Below are 14,015 nucleotides of genomic sequence, written 5' to 3' on the forward strand. Positions count from 1 at the left end.
ACACAATATTGACCTTTTGTGCCTGGCTGTTTTCACTCGGCATCATGTGTTCGGGGGCCATCCGTGTTGTAGCGTGTGTTGGTGCTTCATTTCCTTACAGGGCTGAATTGTGTCTCATATGGATATATATCCACAAGCTGTTTTGGAAGTGGCTTTTCAGATGAGGAAACTGAGGCTGCTGGGGAGGGGGTCGTTGCCTACCAGGTCTCGGGGTGCTGGGGTGTGGGAGAGGACAAGAAAGGTAAAGACAGCCTGGCATCTAGCTCCTGCTCTCTGCTCCCCCTGCCCCTCTTGCTCTCTCGGGGAGGGGGTAAGTCCAGTCCCTCCCACTCTGGTCCCCTGAGCCCCTGACACATGCAGTTCTTATTGACCTTGAGAGAGGCAGTGCAGCCCCAGTCCACCCCTAAGCAGGCTGATGCCTCAGAGGCTGGGCGCCTTGCCCAGGGTCCCTTGGCCTAAGACCCCTCCTGCCTCCTCTCGGGAGAACACCTTTGACTCTCCACACGTAGCCTCTGTGGCCGCATCAAAGAGTATCTGGTAACATCTTCACTGATCTTTCTCACTGTCCAAAACTGCCCAGCAGATAGATCCAGAAAAAAGTGAGTGATATGTGGCATGTTGGTGAACTCAGGTCAGGGGATGGTTTTCCCGAGTACCGAGGGGATGGTTGCCATTAGAGGCTTGGGGAACAAGGAGTTCCTTTGCTAAGGAGACGACCACAGGCTAACTTATTCTCAACATAAGCTCAGTTTTAGCAACTGGCTCTGTCTAGAAGGAGCCGCATGTCACTGTTCCTGGTTTTTGTTGATTTCCTGTGAAGTCACTCCACAAGCCATCCGCTGCCTAGCTTCTTGGCAGTGACCCACCCTGCTTTCAACCTGCCCAAAGCATAATTCTCTGGTGGAGGTTTGGGTGAATTACTCCTGATGCCAGGGCCAGCCTTGACGGAGGTCGGCCACAGGTCTGTGCCCAAAGCAAGCAGGAAAGAGCAAAGGCACCCTGAGCCCTGCCCCTGCCGCTCCGCTCCCCTTCCTGGCATGTTCTTGCGGCTCGTTTGGCCCGTCCCTGAGTTCTGTGGTCTCCTGATGGTCGCAGCGGGAGTCAGCTGGTGGGAAGACAGTGTCTGGATCTGTGGTCTGAAAATGTGGCCTTTTATCATGCACTGTTTTTTGTGCCTCGGTTTCCCCATCTATAGAAGAAGGCTTTGGGCAGGTCTATAGAAGCCTTCTGGAACACTCTGCAGGATGCTTTCTGGGGAAAGGCTGGAAGGAGAGCTGATGAAACTCAGCATGCATGTGGCCTCTGCACTGGTCTCTAGTGGCCACCCTGGTACACTGCCTAGTAGAGTGGCCGTAGACCATTGTCACATGCAAATCTGATCTGCCCCAAGCCTTCTGTGGCTCCTTGCTGACCATACCACGTGGCAGGGTGAATGTAAACCATGTTTGCCTGGTTCAAACTCCAGCTCAGCCACTTCCCAGCTGTGTGACCTTGGGCAAGCTGCTTAACCTCTCTGGCCTGTTTTTTCTTTGTATGTTGCGGTTCAGATGTGCCCCTGCCTTTTGTTGTGCTGTTGGAAGGACAGATGGGTTTATAGGTGAAGTGTTTATGCAGTGCCTGGCATACAGTACGTGCCACAATCATTATTGTCATTATTACTCTTGGAGCCTGTCCAGTCTGTGGAGGTAAGTGATTTACCCAGAGTCCTTATGACCTACCTTTCCCCCGACTGCTGTTACTCCTCCACCTTGTCTTCTAACTGTCTCTGGTCCCCACTGCACTTGGCCACACCAGCCTTCTCTCTGCTTTTGCAACACACTGAACTTGGTCCAGCCTCCAGACCTTTAGGTTTGCTGTGCCTTCTGCCTGGACTGCCCTCCTCTGCATCCCCATGGACCGCTCGCCATCACTCAGTATGCCCTCTTGGGCAAACGTCTGGGACCTGGCTGCTGCGGGTGGGAGAGTGAATCTGCAGACGCTCGAGGGACCCTTGTGCTTCCTAGCAGCTGCGGCGGGTCCTTGATGCCTGCCTGGTCTCTGCTGCTCAGGGCCCCAGAGGCAGAGCCGAGCCTGCCCTGCTGTAGATGGACATTGGCACCCAGAGAAGCTCCAACTTGTCCCTGATCACACAGCTAGTTGCAGCCAATGTTCGGACCACTGGCTGACCACCAAGTTACCCGTTTGGGCCTTTGTGTATGTGTGTTTGGCTGTGTCATTTTTCACCCTCTGGGCCTGTCACCCAGATGACCCTCATTCAGAATACCAATTTGAGGGGTCATGTTTGCCTTTCCTGAGATTACAAGTAGGACAGAAATGTATTAAAAGCAGAGCCTTTCCCTGTAGCCACGTCACCCTGGAGGACTGTGAAGGGCTGGGGGCAGCAGCTTTGATTCCACACCAGGCCCAGGCTGGGAACCCACATTGCTGTCTGGGTAGGTGGCAGGCTGGCCTGGGCTCCGAGGTGGACCATCCAGCTGGGAGGAAATGGGTTAAAGCAGAATTCGGGCCTGGAGCTCGCTTTCGCCTGCCCTGCGAGGAGTGCATAGTGAAGAGGTTTTTCTACCAAGCTATAAAAAGGCCTCCCAGTGTTTCAGCTCCTGAGTGTCGGCTGGAAGCCCGCCAGGGTTACCATGGCGATGAGGAATTATTACTTACTGCCAAGGCTGGGAGAAAAAGCTCGTACTTTTGGCTTCCAAACAAGAGGAGTGGACTTATGTAATTCTCTGTGTTTATAGGCCTGGAGTGGCAGGAGGCAAGAAGGGAGCTAGAGGCCCGACATCGTGTTTTTGGCCCCGCCGTGGGGTCAGGTGGCCCTGAGGGTTGTCCCCAGTGGGTCTTGGCCTGCCCTGTCCTTGGGGGGTGTCAGGCCAGGGCCTGAGGGCTGGGCCTGGCTGCAGGGCCTCCCCGGCTGGGTGGGAGCCCGTAGTCTCGCGGGAAGGCGGCGCTGCTCGGAGGGGCCACCCCTCCCGGGGTCAGTCCTGGAGGAAGGATGGGTTTGATGTTGGACACGGTGTGTCTTCTGGAAGCCAACAGAACAATCTGTGTGTGTGGACTCCTCTGACCCACTTGCTGGCACATTTTACTTTTCGTTTTTTTTTTGTTGTGGGAGAGTTACTTCAAGTTGTGTTTGGAGCTGACGTGAGTGAAAGGCTGGTCATGTGCTCGGGTAAGAGAAGTTTTGGGCTTGGCGGTGGGCAGGGAGACGCGGCATGGCTGGTCACTGGCCAGGGAGGGTGGGCAAAGATCAGGGCCCTGGCTTGTAGGAGGGCCTGGCCCCTGGGAACATGTGTTGGGGCTGCTGTGTGGGGCCAGGAAGGAGCCCAGTTCTATCTGGCCGGGTGTCCTGGTCCCTGGGCCCCAGTAGGAGGTGGCGGCCCACTCAGTGGGACAATGGGCCTGCGTCTTATCAGGCAGAGTTGCTGAGTCCCGGAAATGGACTCAGGGAGGAGGGCCTGGGGTACAGGGCCTCTCGGCCTCTCGTGGGAGTGGACACGTAGGGTGGGGACTGCCGCTTTTCTGGAGCCGTGGCTCACAACGGCATCCTTGCGGGAGCATGGCAGAGCTGAGGGATCTGTGTTCCTGCTCATTCTCAGAGGGTGGGCTGGGGCCTGAGTAGGGGTGGACTCCCGGGTGCTGCGGAGTTGGGGGAGGGAGCCAGGTGCAGGCAGCGCTGCTGCCGCCCGGGGCCCGACTCCCACCGTGGTGGCGCTTGGCAGGGTGCCCGTGTCTGGTTTGAAATCAGCGCCACTGGCCCAGGCTTGCCCAGGGACCTGGCAGCGAGGAGCTGGGATAAACACTGGAAAGTTGGAAGGGCTTCCCAAGCTCACAAGGAGCCCTCAGTTGTAAACGGAGGGCATGAGGGAGTGATTTGTCCTGAGGTCTGGGTGTGCCAGACCTTTGGGAGGCAGAGGGATGTCTCCTCAGGGCTGGAGCCCAGGCCAGGGAGGGCTGGGTTCCCAGATGCTATTATTGCCCGTTTGCACTGGACCCTGCTTTGAATCCTGGTTCTCTCTGTTTATATGCTGGGTGGCCTGTCCTCACCTGTGTGAGCATTTCCTTGTCTGTAAAATGGGGCAATAACGGGCTACACAACACAGGCTTGAGGGTAAGGCGTGGGAGAGCTATACCTTCTGGCTCACTCTGGGATCAGCTGCCTGGGTCATGTCCCAGCTGAAACCCTCTGGCTGTGTGACCTCTGACAAGTCACTTCACATCTCTAAGCCCTATAGTTTTCCCGTCTGGCAAATGGGTGCTCCATCTGTCTCCACCCTGTAAGTTGTCATGTGGCTTGAGGGGCTGATAAATGGTCCCTGCCTACCCCTCACAGATGGCGTGGCCTTGGGGAGGTTATGGAGCCTCAGTTTCCTTGTCTCTACAGTGTGAGTGACCATGGATGTAGCTGGGGGGGAGGCGGGAAACCAAGACAAACCGTGGGGTGCCCTGCGTGCATGGACTGGCTTGGGGAGGCTCCTCAGTGTAGACCACGGGCTTGGATTTAAGTTAGCTACATCTTGGTCTCCACCAGCTTTTCTTCTCTTCTGTGTTGTGAGCCCTCCTGTTTTATAGGTGTGGAAGCCCCGGCCAGATAGTGGGAGGTAAGGAGGGCCCCTCCTCAGGCCCAGGCTCTGTCTGCATTTAGGCCTGGGCCGGAGTGCCCAGGGCTGCCTGGTGTGCTCCTGTTCTTTCTTGTTTCTCTCCAAACCTGTGCCAGGCACCCCAGTAGTGCCCGCTGTGGCCTGGGGGCCAGGCAAGTGAGGCTGGCTCTCCTGCTGAGGGTGGCACCGTGTTTGTAAGTGACACCGGATGCTGGGCCAGTGGCTGGCTCAGGGCTGCTCCTCTTGGGCCAGCAGGAGCCAGCAGGGAGTTCCCTGGGTGTCCAGGCTCTCCATGCCAGCTGCCCGCTGTCCAAGTGTCCTCAGACCTCTCCTGGGGACTCTTTAGAGGCTTCTGCAGCAGGGCAACACACAAGTGTCCCCTTGCTGCCCCCAGGCCCTTGGTGCCCACTTGGGTTGGCCTCAGAGCTGTGTTGTGGCCGGCATGCCCTTCCCAGAGGGTCTCAGTGACCCTGTCCCCCACCCACTGAGAGAGACAATCATGGGTGGTGGTTCAGACGAGAAGTCACACAGCCACCCTTGTGGTGGGACTGTCCTGTGTCGACTGCAGTGGCCGCAGGGATCTGCATGGAGATAAAAGTATACAGAGCTACACCCCCCCACCCTACCCGCGCACACACAGTTTCAAATGAGTACTTGTTAAACCCCCCAGATCTAATAAGTAAGACCAGTTGTCAGCCTCCTGATAATGCTGCTGACAATTGAATGCTACTGATGAGCTCATTGGTGATGTGGTGATGTCTCCCAGGGGGAGCTGGCTTGGGGGGCTCCCAGGATCTAGCTATGTTATTTCTTAAAATTGCTTGTGAACCTACAGCAACCTAAAGACAAAGAGCATAGGTTTGGGGGCCAGGCTCTCCTGGGTCTGAGCCCCAGTCTGCCCCTTGGTGGCTGTGTGTGTTAGAGCAGGTGGCTAAACTCTGAGTCTCAGTTTACTCATCTGCAAAGCCGGGGCAGTGTTGGTACCTCATAGGGCTCCCATGAAAGTTAAATGCATTGACGACATACTAAGAGCTTAGAAAGGTGTTGGCACATGCTCCGTGCCCTGTGAGGGTGCCGTGGCTGGTATTAGTGTCATCCTGGAAGCGATTGTTGTGGTTTGCCCCTACTGGCTCGTAGCATGCCCGGATCAGCGATGGGATGGGAGGGTGCTGTGTAACTCCCACTTCTCAGGAAACTAATGCTCCAGGCAAGGGCATACAGTTTGTAAGAGTTGGATCTGGGACTCAAACCCTGGGCCAGATGCTGTGTGTGGAGGCTCTTTGGCTGGGTGATTCCGGGGAGGTTGCTTGCCCTCTCTGGGCCTCAGTCACCGCCTTCTCTCCTCCTGCTCACCTGTAAGGTAGCAGATTGGGATAGGGGGCTGGGCTCCTGACCTGTCAGAGGGACCTTTCTCTCATTCCTGGGCCCACCCACAGCCCAGCCCCTCTCCGCCTCCTCCTCTGAGGACTGTTTGCAGCCCCAAAGTGAGATGTGGTCTCAGTTCTCTCTCTGGAGTCACTCCTGTGATGGCTGACTTTGCTTCCTCTCTGAGCACTTTTTTCTTTTGCTCTGCCATCTGGGCTGCAAATTTTCCTTTCTTGCTGCCCTGCAGTAGGTACTGGTTTCCTCAGGCCCCTTCCTGCCTCCAGCAGTGGTAAGAAGGCCTTCGGGGTGTAACTAACTCACCCCAGAGTGATCTGGGTTACCCCTGCCAGGTGCTTAAGCATGGAAAATGCATTGCTGTCCAACCAAAACTGATCCAAGGGTTGACTTTTCAACAGGGACTTCTGGGAGTGGGCTTGCAGATGTCAGTGCCCCTTACAGCTGGCAAGTAATGGAGCTTCAGCCCTTTGGCATCCCAGGAGGTCCAGGCAGGACTTGCTTTATGCCTAAGGGTTCTAGAGGGTTCCAGACTCTCCCAGGCTCAGGGTGTGGGGGTCTGAGCTGATGTGAGAGGGCCTTCCACCATCTTCTTCTCTGAGGTCCTCATAGCTTTCCTGTGATGGGCCTCTGCCCAAATGTCCCCTCCTGAGAGGCCCCAGCCTCCCTCTATCACTCCTGTCACCTTGCCACTGTCATCACCTGGGATTTACTCTGTGTCTGACAGCTGTGTTCCCCCAGGCCCTGCACCCAGGATTTTCTTTATCTTGATGCTGGTGTGTCCCCTGCATGGGGCATTAAACAGGTGCTCAGCAGACAACCGTGCCTGATTTAGTTTCCCCCCACAGGCTGTGGCCCTGTCTGTCCTCTCTAGAGATTGGGGCCTTTTTGGGGACAGATGCACGTCAGCTGTGGATCCGATAGGGCACACCCACAGGCATCTGGCTGGAGACACTCAGGCTCCATGCTGGATCCATGTGGAGCTCATCTCCCTTCACCAGGTGGGGGCTGAGAGTACGTTTTGGGGCCACAGCTGGAAAACTAGGTACTTTGAAAAGCAGTTCATGTATTTTTGCTCAGGAGTGCCTCATAGCACCACCTGGATAAGTCAGAGATAAGCAAGGAAAATGGGGGCCCATGGGTGCCAGGGCACAGGGCAGGGGTGCTGATAGCATCAGCTCCCTATATTGGGGCTGACAAGGCCGCAGGCATTCTGCACACTTTGTTTATCCAGTCCTAACAACCCTGTGAAGTGGGCCCTGAGTCACCCTCTCCAGATCAGGTCGAGAGAGGGTAAGCAGCTTGCCCAAAGACACAGAGCAGCAGCTGGCACATGGTATAAACAGGTACATGGCATTTTGTATGCAGCTGCTTCTGTGCCAGGGTGACACCCAGTACTTTAGGTGGATTATCCTATTCTGTCCTCTAAGACCCTTTTGTTACCCTGTCTTGGGGTACAGTGGCACAACCAAAGAGGAGGCAGGATTTGAACCCAGGTTCTAGGGGGATCCCTCCTCAGGGCAGGTACTCCTATTTGCTGGGAATCTGGCTCAGACCTGGGGAGGGGGCCATTTCCTGGTCTGAGGGATCCCTATTCGGCCTGGATCTGAGGTCCAGAGATGCCTGCCCAAACTCTCCTGGAAGGCTGGGAGCTGGTTTCTCAGCTCACAAACTGGAAGGAGGAGGAGCTGCCTGCTTCCTCTGAGTCGGGCATTTGCATGACAGTGAGCCCTTTGTCCCTGGGTCCAGCCTCCTTCCCAAGCTAATAACCTAATTCCTGGCCTGTGATGTCATAATAGGCCCTTTCTGCACTGGGTGGGTGCCTGGTGGACAGCTGTATGGCTGGATCTGGGCTGGTAATAAATTGAGAGGTGGTGATTATCAGGGCGGACATCCTCTCCGTCCAGGACGTTCAGGAAGTGGCATTTGCTACCATCTGACCCAGGAGCCAATTGAGACTGGAGTTTGGCCCCTATGTTGAGCCACTTTGAGCTGCTTGTGACGTGGGAGCCCCCTCTCCGAGGCGTGGTTTCCGTAAATGTGAGGGGAGGCCCTTGTGCTCAGTAGCTCCTGTGGTGGGACCTCTCAGAAAAAGCGGGTTCAGATCCTGGGCATGAGGCCTAACTGCATGCCTCAACCTTCTCATCAGCTTAATGGGATTCTGCAGGGGCTTGGCATCAGGCCATGCGGGGGTGAGCTCTCTGCGGATGGGCAGTCAGAAAGGGCTGGAGCTGGTGGAATGGGGGAATGGGGGACCCCAAACATACGTGCACATGTTCATACCTGGCTCCTCTGAATGTGACCTGCTTTGGAGAAAGGGTCTTTGCAGATGTGTCTTGAGATGAGGTCACCCTGTATTACAGGGGTGAGCCTTCAGTTCAGTGACTGGTGTCCTGACGAGGCAGAAGAGACCAGACCGCAGAAGAGACTGCCCGGTGAAGGCGGGCGGAGGCGGAAGTGACACAGCCACAAGCCAAGAACGCCTAGAGTTGCCAGCAGCCCAAAGAAGGAAAGAAGGACCCTGTCCTAGAGCCTCCAGAGGGAGAGCTGCCCCCTGGACACCCTGGTTTTGGACATCTGGCCTCCAGAGCTGTGGGAGAATAAATGTCTGTTATTTTAAGTCACCAGGTTGTGGTCATTTGTTACAGCAGCCCTAACAAACCAATACGGCTAGTGATGCTTTCTCTCTGGGGACGGGTCCTGAGTAGAGCTGTTCCACACCCGAGCCTGAGGGTCCAGGACCGAGAGACATAGCTGGGGTGGCTGAGAGCACCCCTTTGTGCCCGGTGGTGTGGGGAGCTCCACTGGAAGAGTCCAGAAATCACCTCCCTCTTCCATACCCAAATCCACAAATCCCTGGACTGCCTGTTGCCCCCTGCTAGCTCTTGTACTGGCTTTGGGTGTCCCGGCTTGAGGATGTGACCTGGGAGGCAGGAGGCTCCTCAGATTCCATGCTGGTCCTCTCTCCAAGCCCCGAGTACCCCTTCCTTACATCCCTGGCCACTCACCCAGCACCCGGGTTACAGCCATCCCCCAGCAAGCTGCCTCATTTGCCAGGTGCCCTTGACAAATGGAGGCCCAGAGAGGGCAGGCTACCTGGAGTAGGCCACACAGCCCCCCAGAGGTGTTGATGGCCTTCGGTGTCCCAGCCATTGCTGATGGATGGGCTGACAATGCAGCTCCCAGGAGGGAGAGATCAGAGCCCTGAGGTGCATTGAAAGCTGTGGTGGAGCAGACCATGTAAACATGGATCAGTTTGTGGGAGATGCTGGCCTAGTGTAACCCTGAAATCTGGCTTTAAGTAGACCTGTTTCTGTTTATGGAGTGGTCTTTGAGCTTCATCTCAGAGCCTGTGATTCTGCTCTGAGAGTGCTCATGGATTCAACAAGCATTTCCTACACATGTGCTGTATGCAGTGAGCTGGTCTCAGTGAGGAACACAACAGATGTGGCTCCTGCCTCCATGGACCTTGTGTTTGGGTTGTGGGGAGATGGGAAATAAGGCAGCAAGGACTTAGAGAATGTGGGTTCCAGATCCTGAGAAGGGAGGTAGCAGCCAGGGCTGGGGTGAGGGCCAGGATGTGCCTTCCTTTTTCTGGGTCCAGGGTGGGTAGTTTGTGGCAAGCCCTGGGGTCTGGCCAGGTGGGTATGGAGATAGCCGTGGTCCATCTGCAGTGACCTGTGATTACCTCCAACTGGCAAGACTGGGCCCGGACCCATGAGCAGCGACGCTGGGTTCAAGGCCTGGGAGGCCCTGAGGCCAGCCTGGTGGCGGAGGTGGGGGTCTCTTCTGGGTTGAGCTGGGAGGCAGGGTTACAGTGGTGGTAGGGGGCCCAGGACACAGTGGATAAGAGGTGGGCACTGGAAAGGGCTTGCCTAGGTTTGCATCCACGCTCTGCCACTTGCCTGCGGTGTGACTTAAGGCAAGTTGCTTAGCCTCTCTGTGCCTCAGTCTTGCCTCTCCAGGATGTTGTGAGGATTAAATGAGCTGATGATAGTGAGCGCTGGTAGTGATTGGCTGTGATGAGTGTGGGGCACTCACCTTGGGTCTATTGTCATGACTGCTTAGGACCTGGGGACTGGAAGTGATATTTGTTAATCTTTCCATGGCCTCATTACTACTTGTGGGACATTGGACAGGCTTCTTCATCCCCAGAAATTTAGTCTCCCCATCTGTGAAATGGGAGCTCTAACAAGCCTGTAGCTGCAGCAAGAAAGGGAGGAAAGAGGATAGGGATGGGGAAGTGGGGAGAAGTTAGCACATATGTGGTGGAGGTCAGGGGTCAGAGTGTCCTTCTGCTCCTCGTTCAGCGCTGGACAGCCTCCAGGCCAGGAGCAGCTGCTTGCCTGCTTTACAGCCCAGGAGACTGAGGCCTTGACAGGGGTGCAGAGTGGCCTGGCCACAGATAGCACCTCTGTCCTGTAGCCTGGCTGGGCTGCTGGGACCTGCTTGAGCTGGCCTCTGGTTATCAGCCTTGGTGCATGTAGCGCAGTAGTCAGTTCTGTGTTCCTTCTGAGAGAGAGAGAGAGAGAGAGCAACTGAGCATGTGTTCAGGGTGTTCCTCCAGAAACTGAGGCTGGAGGCTCTGCTCACTCCCTGGGGCAGCATGGGTGGGGGTGTGTGCCTGTCCCTGAGGAGTGGCCCAGGTCTGAGTCAGTGGGGAGGAGCACTCTTTATCTGCAAAGTTGCTGCCTACTGGATCCCCCATTGGAGCTTCTGATGGCCCTTCGGCTGGGTGGGAGGTGCCTTCTCCAGAGTGAGAGACAGGGCAGTCTGTCCCAGGCTCCTGCTGGGCCCTTCCCCCTAGACTGAGTCGGCCTGGGCTCCCATCTTGGTTCTCTTGCCTCTAGGCTGGCTCTGGACCTCTCCTTACCTGCACAGGTGAGGGGACCAGAGGGTGAAGGAAATCTGATTCTAGAGAGATCCATTGGTCTTAGAATTTGGATTTTAGTGGGGTTTGCTGTCTTAGGTCTCTTGTTTGCAATTGGCAGACTCCCTGCTGCTCCTTCTGCACTTAGCATAGAAGGCTCAGTGTAAGCTTCAGGCACAGTTGGATCCAGGGGCTCAGATGATTAGATGCTCCCCATGTTCAGTTCCTGGTAGCCCCAGAGTAATCACAGCTCCACAGCCCCAGAGGAAGGTAAGCCTGTTGATATTCCAGCCAAGTCTTGGGAGTGAGTTGTATGGCTCAGCTGGAGTTAGGCCCCTCCCTGAACCAGTCATTGGAGCTGGGCTGCTACAACTAATGCTGATTGGCCAGACCTGGGAGGCAGGATCAGCCTCCCCTGGAGTCCGGGATTTGAGGGTGCAGGAGGAGTTGGTAGCCCAAGGGACATTGGGGTGTGGTTTGCAGTGAGTGGTTATTAGGTGGGCACAGACAACAGCTGCTGGCCATAGCCTGCTTGCTTGTTCCAAGTGTTGGACCTGAGCCACACTGAGCCAGGCCAGAGTTCCTGCCCAGCCTCCATTTCACAGCCAGTGTGCATCCTTTCGGGGTATCGGCTGTCACTGCTGATTCCCTGGGTAAGTGGGCCCAGCCGCTCCGCTCCACTTTGTAACAAGAACCTCTCGGGTCCTCCCTAAGCCTTTGTATGTGCTGGAGAACATTCCTGACTGTCACTGGCCATCCCCCCTCAAGATCCCCTGGGCTTTGCTGGGCCCTTTCTTGTAGCTTCCGGCTGACCACACGTCAGAAGCCACAGGTCGCATTCTGGCAGCCTGAAGGCTGTATTTGGATGTCAGACTGATTTATTGGGGTGAGTTTATAGTCAGTGTTTTAAAATAAAAATTGAAAATTGAGGGATGTCTTAAATCAGACTTTCTTTGCCTGAAAGGATTGGAAGCTGTGATTCCCCTGGGTCACCATGCTCGGTGGGGGCTGAGCAGTGGCCACCCCCAGCCTGTGTCCTTGGACACGTGCAGCCCCGCCCCACCTCCCCATCATGGGGCCAGCTCAGTGGGCAGCGGGCATCCAAACCTCTCCTTTGTCTTTGCCCCTTCCTACTGCTAGCCTGGGTCCCTCTTCCCTGGAGACCTGTTAGTCTTGCTCCCTCCTCTAATTGATAATCTAGTCTTGGGGGATGCTTGCCACTCCCGGGCATTTCCTTACGGGCCGCTGTCTGGAGCTCCTGGCTGCAGGGGCTGCAGGACCTTTTGGAGTCTTGATGGCTTCTCCGTCATCAGACACTGAGCTGTGGAAGCCCTCAGGCACCGAGTGGCTCATGCGCTTCCACATTTGAGCCTTGGACAGACCTGACCAGAGGGGTCCCTTCCCCACTGACCTAGGTGTCTGGGTGGCAGGTCTGTGGGAGGCGGACCCTCCAGGGCTGAAGGGGAATGCACGGGAGGGCTAGTGTTGAGTGGTGGGCTCCCAGTCCTGGACGCTGCTGCTGAAGCTGTTCCGTAGCAGCAGCCGCACCTGCCTCCCTCACGTGTGGTGGGAGCCGTCCCCCAGAGGGCTGCCTTGAAGTAGGGACAACCCCGTACATTCCTGAGAAAGCCGTCCTTGGTCCTTGAGGGCCCTGCGTGTGGGGAGGAGGCAGGGGAGGCGTTTCCGGCAGCTGCATGGCTGTGGACGCATTTGCCAGATGTTGGTGCAGGGCAGTCGGTGGGAACCCAGAGGCCTGAGTGCGTGAGGGGGCGGAACTGGCAGACAGCTGGCAGAGAGAGCAGCTCTGGGCCGGACCTGGGATTGCTGGGTCTAGGGGCCCACTGAATGGGCAGAGCTTTGGGTCAGTCCCTCCCTGTGTCCAGGCCTTTCATTCATCTCCTGAAGCCACCTGGCTTGGAGGCAGCCATCAGGTCCTAAGGTGAGGTTTTTAGGAGACCAGGCCTTGACTGTGGTCCTGTTCAGCTTGTGGCTCTGAGGAGCTGCTGTGGGCTGGGACCCCTGTCAGGGCCATTGGTAACCCTCTTCTGTGGCAGCCTTGGCAGTGGGTGCCATTACAGAGCAATACAAGCCCAGCTGGGTGCCATTGACTAGTAATCAGGGAGGCCTCCCTAGAGGAGGTGTGTGGTTTGTTTTATTTAAAAATTTTTGAGTTGTGGTAAAATACACATAACAAAAAACTTACCCTCTCAACCATTTTTAAATGTATAGGAGTATTAAATACATTTATTTGTTCAACCATCATCACCATCATCTTCAGAACTTTCTCATCTTGGAGAGCAAAGATTCTGTCCCCATTAAACACTAACTCCCCATCCCCCGCCTCCAGCCCCTGGCACCTTGCATTCTACTTTATGTCTGTGGATCTGGCTCCATCGTACAAGTGGAATCGTACTGTGTCCCTTTCTGTCTGGCTCATTTCACTCAGCAGAATGGCAGGAACTGTGCTCTGTGGCCCGTTTCCTCCTCGGTTTTTGGCTCACTCCTGTCCAGGCAGTGAAGTGGACTGGCCCAGGACCCAAGCCCGGGGTCCTGGATCAGGAGGCGGAGGAGCACTCGGAGAGCGGCAGGGTGCTGAGCCACTTGGTACGGGGCTTTGCTCCCGTCCCAGCCCCAGGGGCCGCGGGTTGAGCAGTTTGCCCAGGTCACACAGCCGGTACCAGCATCCCACCCCCACTGCCCAGACAGCAGCCTGTTCTCCGTGCCCCCCTCCCGCTGCAGAGAAAATTGCCGTTTGGAAGGCCAGATGGAGGAGCTGGCTCTAATGGAAAACACGTCCCTCCCAGGGCGCCCAGAGCGAAATGAGGAAGAGCCAGGAAAAATCCAGCGTAATGTTTGTGAAATACCCCAGAGGGAGGGCGCGCTGTGCGGCAGGGGCTCGGGGTGGACCTGTGACCTGGCGTGTGGGGAGGGTTTGTCATGGCTGTGGGCTCTCTCTCTGTCTCTCTTCCTTTTAAAATCAGAAGGGGGAGAAAGGCCCAGGAGGAAGTGAATTTGAGCAGATCTGGCTGGGGCGGGGGCAGGGCTGGACGGCCCAGCTGGCTGCAGCCCAGTGGACGCAAATGTACCAATTAAATTCGAAACAGAACTGGGCCTCCTCGGCGGCCCCCACCCCTTTGGAGGCGGGTGGGGTCTGTGGGGTCTGGGTCGGA

General features: G+C 56.2%; 1 protein-coding gene across 25 annotated transcripts in view; it reads left to right on the plus strand.

Annotated features, from left to right (window-relative positions):
* The window catches only part of NCOR2 (nuclear receptor corepressor 2), a 200,756-nt gene that overhangs the window by 39,126 nt on the left and 147,615 nt on the right, over positions 1 to 14,015 (plus strand). Inside the window, exon 1 of one of the 25 annotated variants that reach the window (XM_036921763.2) lies at positions 2,741 to 3,166. The exons of the other annotated variants lie outside the window; for them this stretch is intronic. The gene's annotated coding sequence lies outside the window, so the exon portion shown is untranslated. Of the gene's footprint in view, positions 1 to 2,740; positions 3,167 to 14,015 lie in introns of those variants that run through there. 25 annotated transcript variants of the gene reach the window in all.

This window comes from Manis pentadactyla, chromosome 14 (assembly GCF_030020395.1).
Source record: "Manis pentadactyla isolate mManPen7 chromosome 14, mManPen7.hap1, whole genome shotgun sequence".
Taxonomy (NCBI): domain Eukaryota; kingdom Metazoa; phylum Chordata; class Mammalia; order Pholidota; family Manidae; genus Manis; species Manis pentadactyla.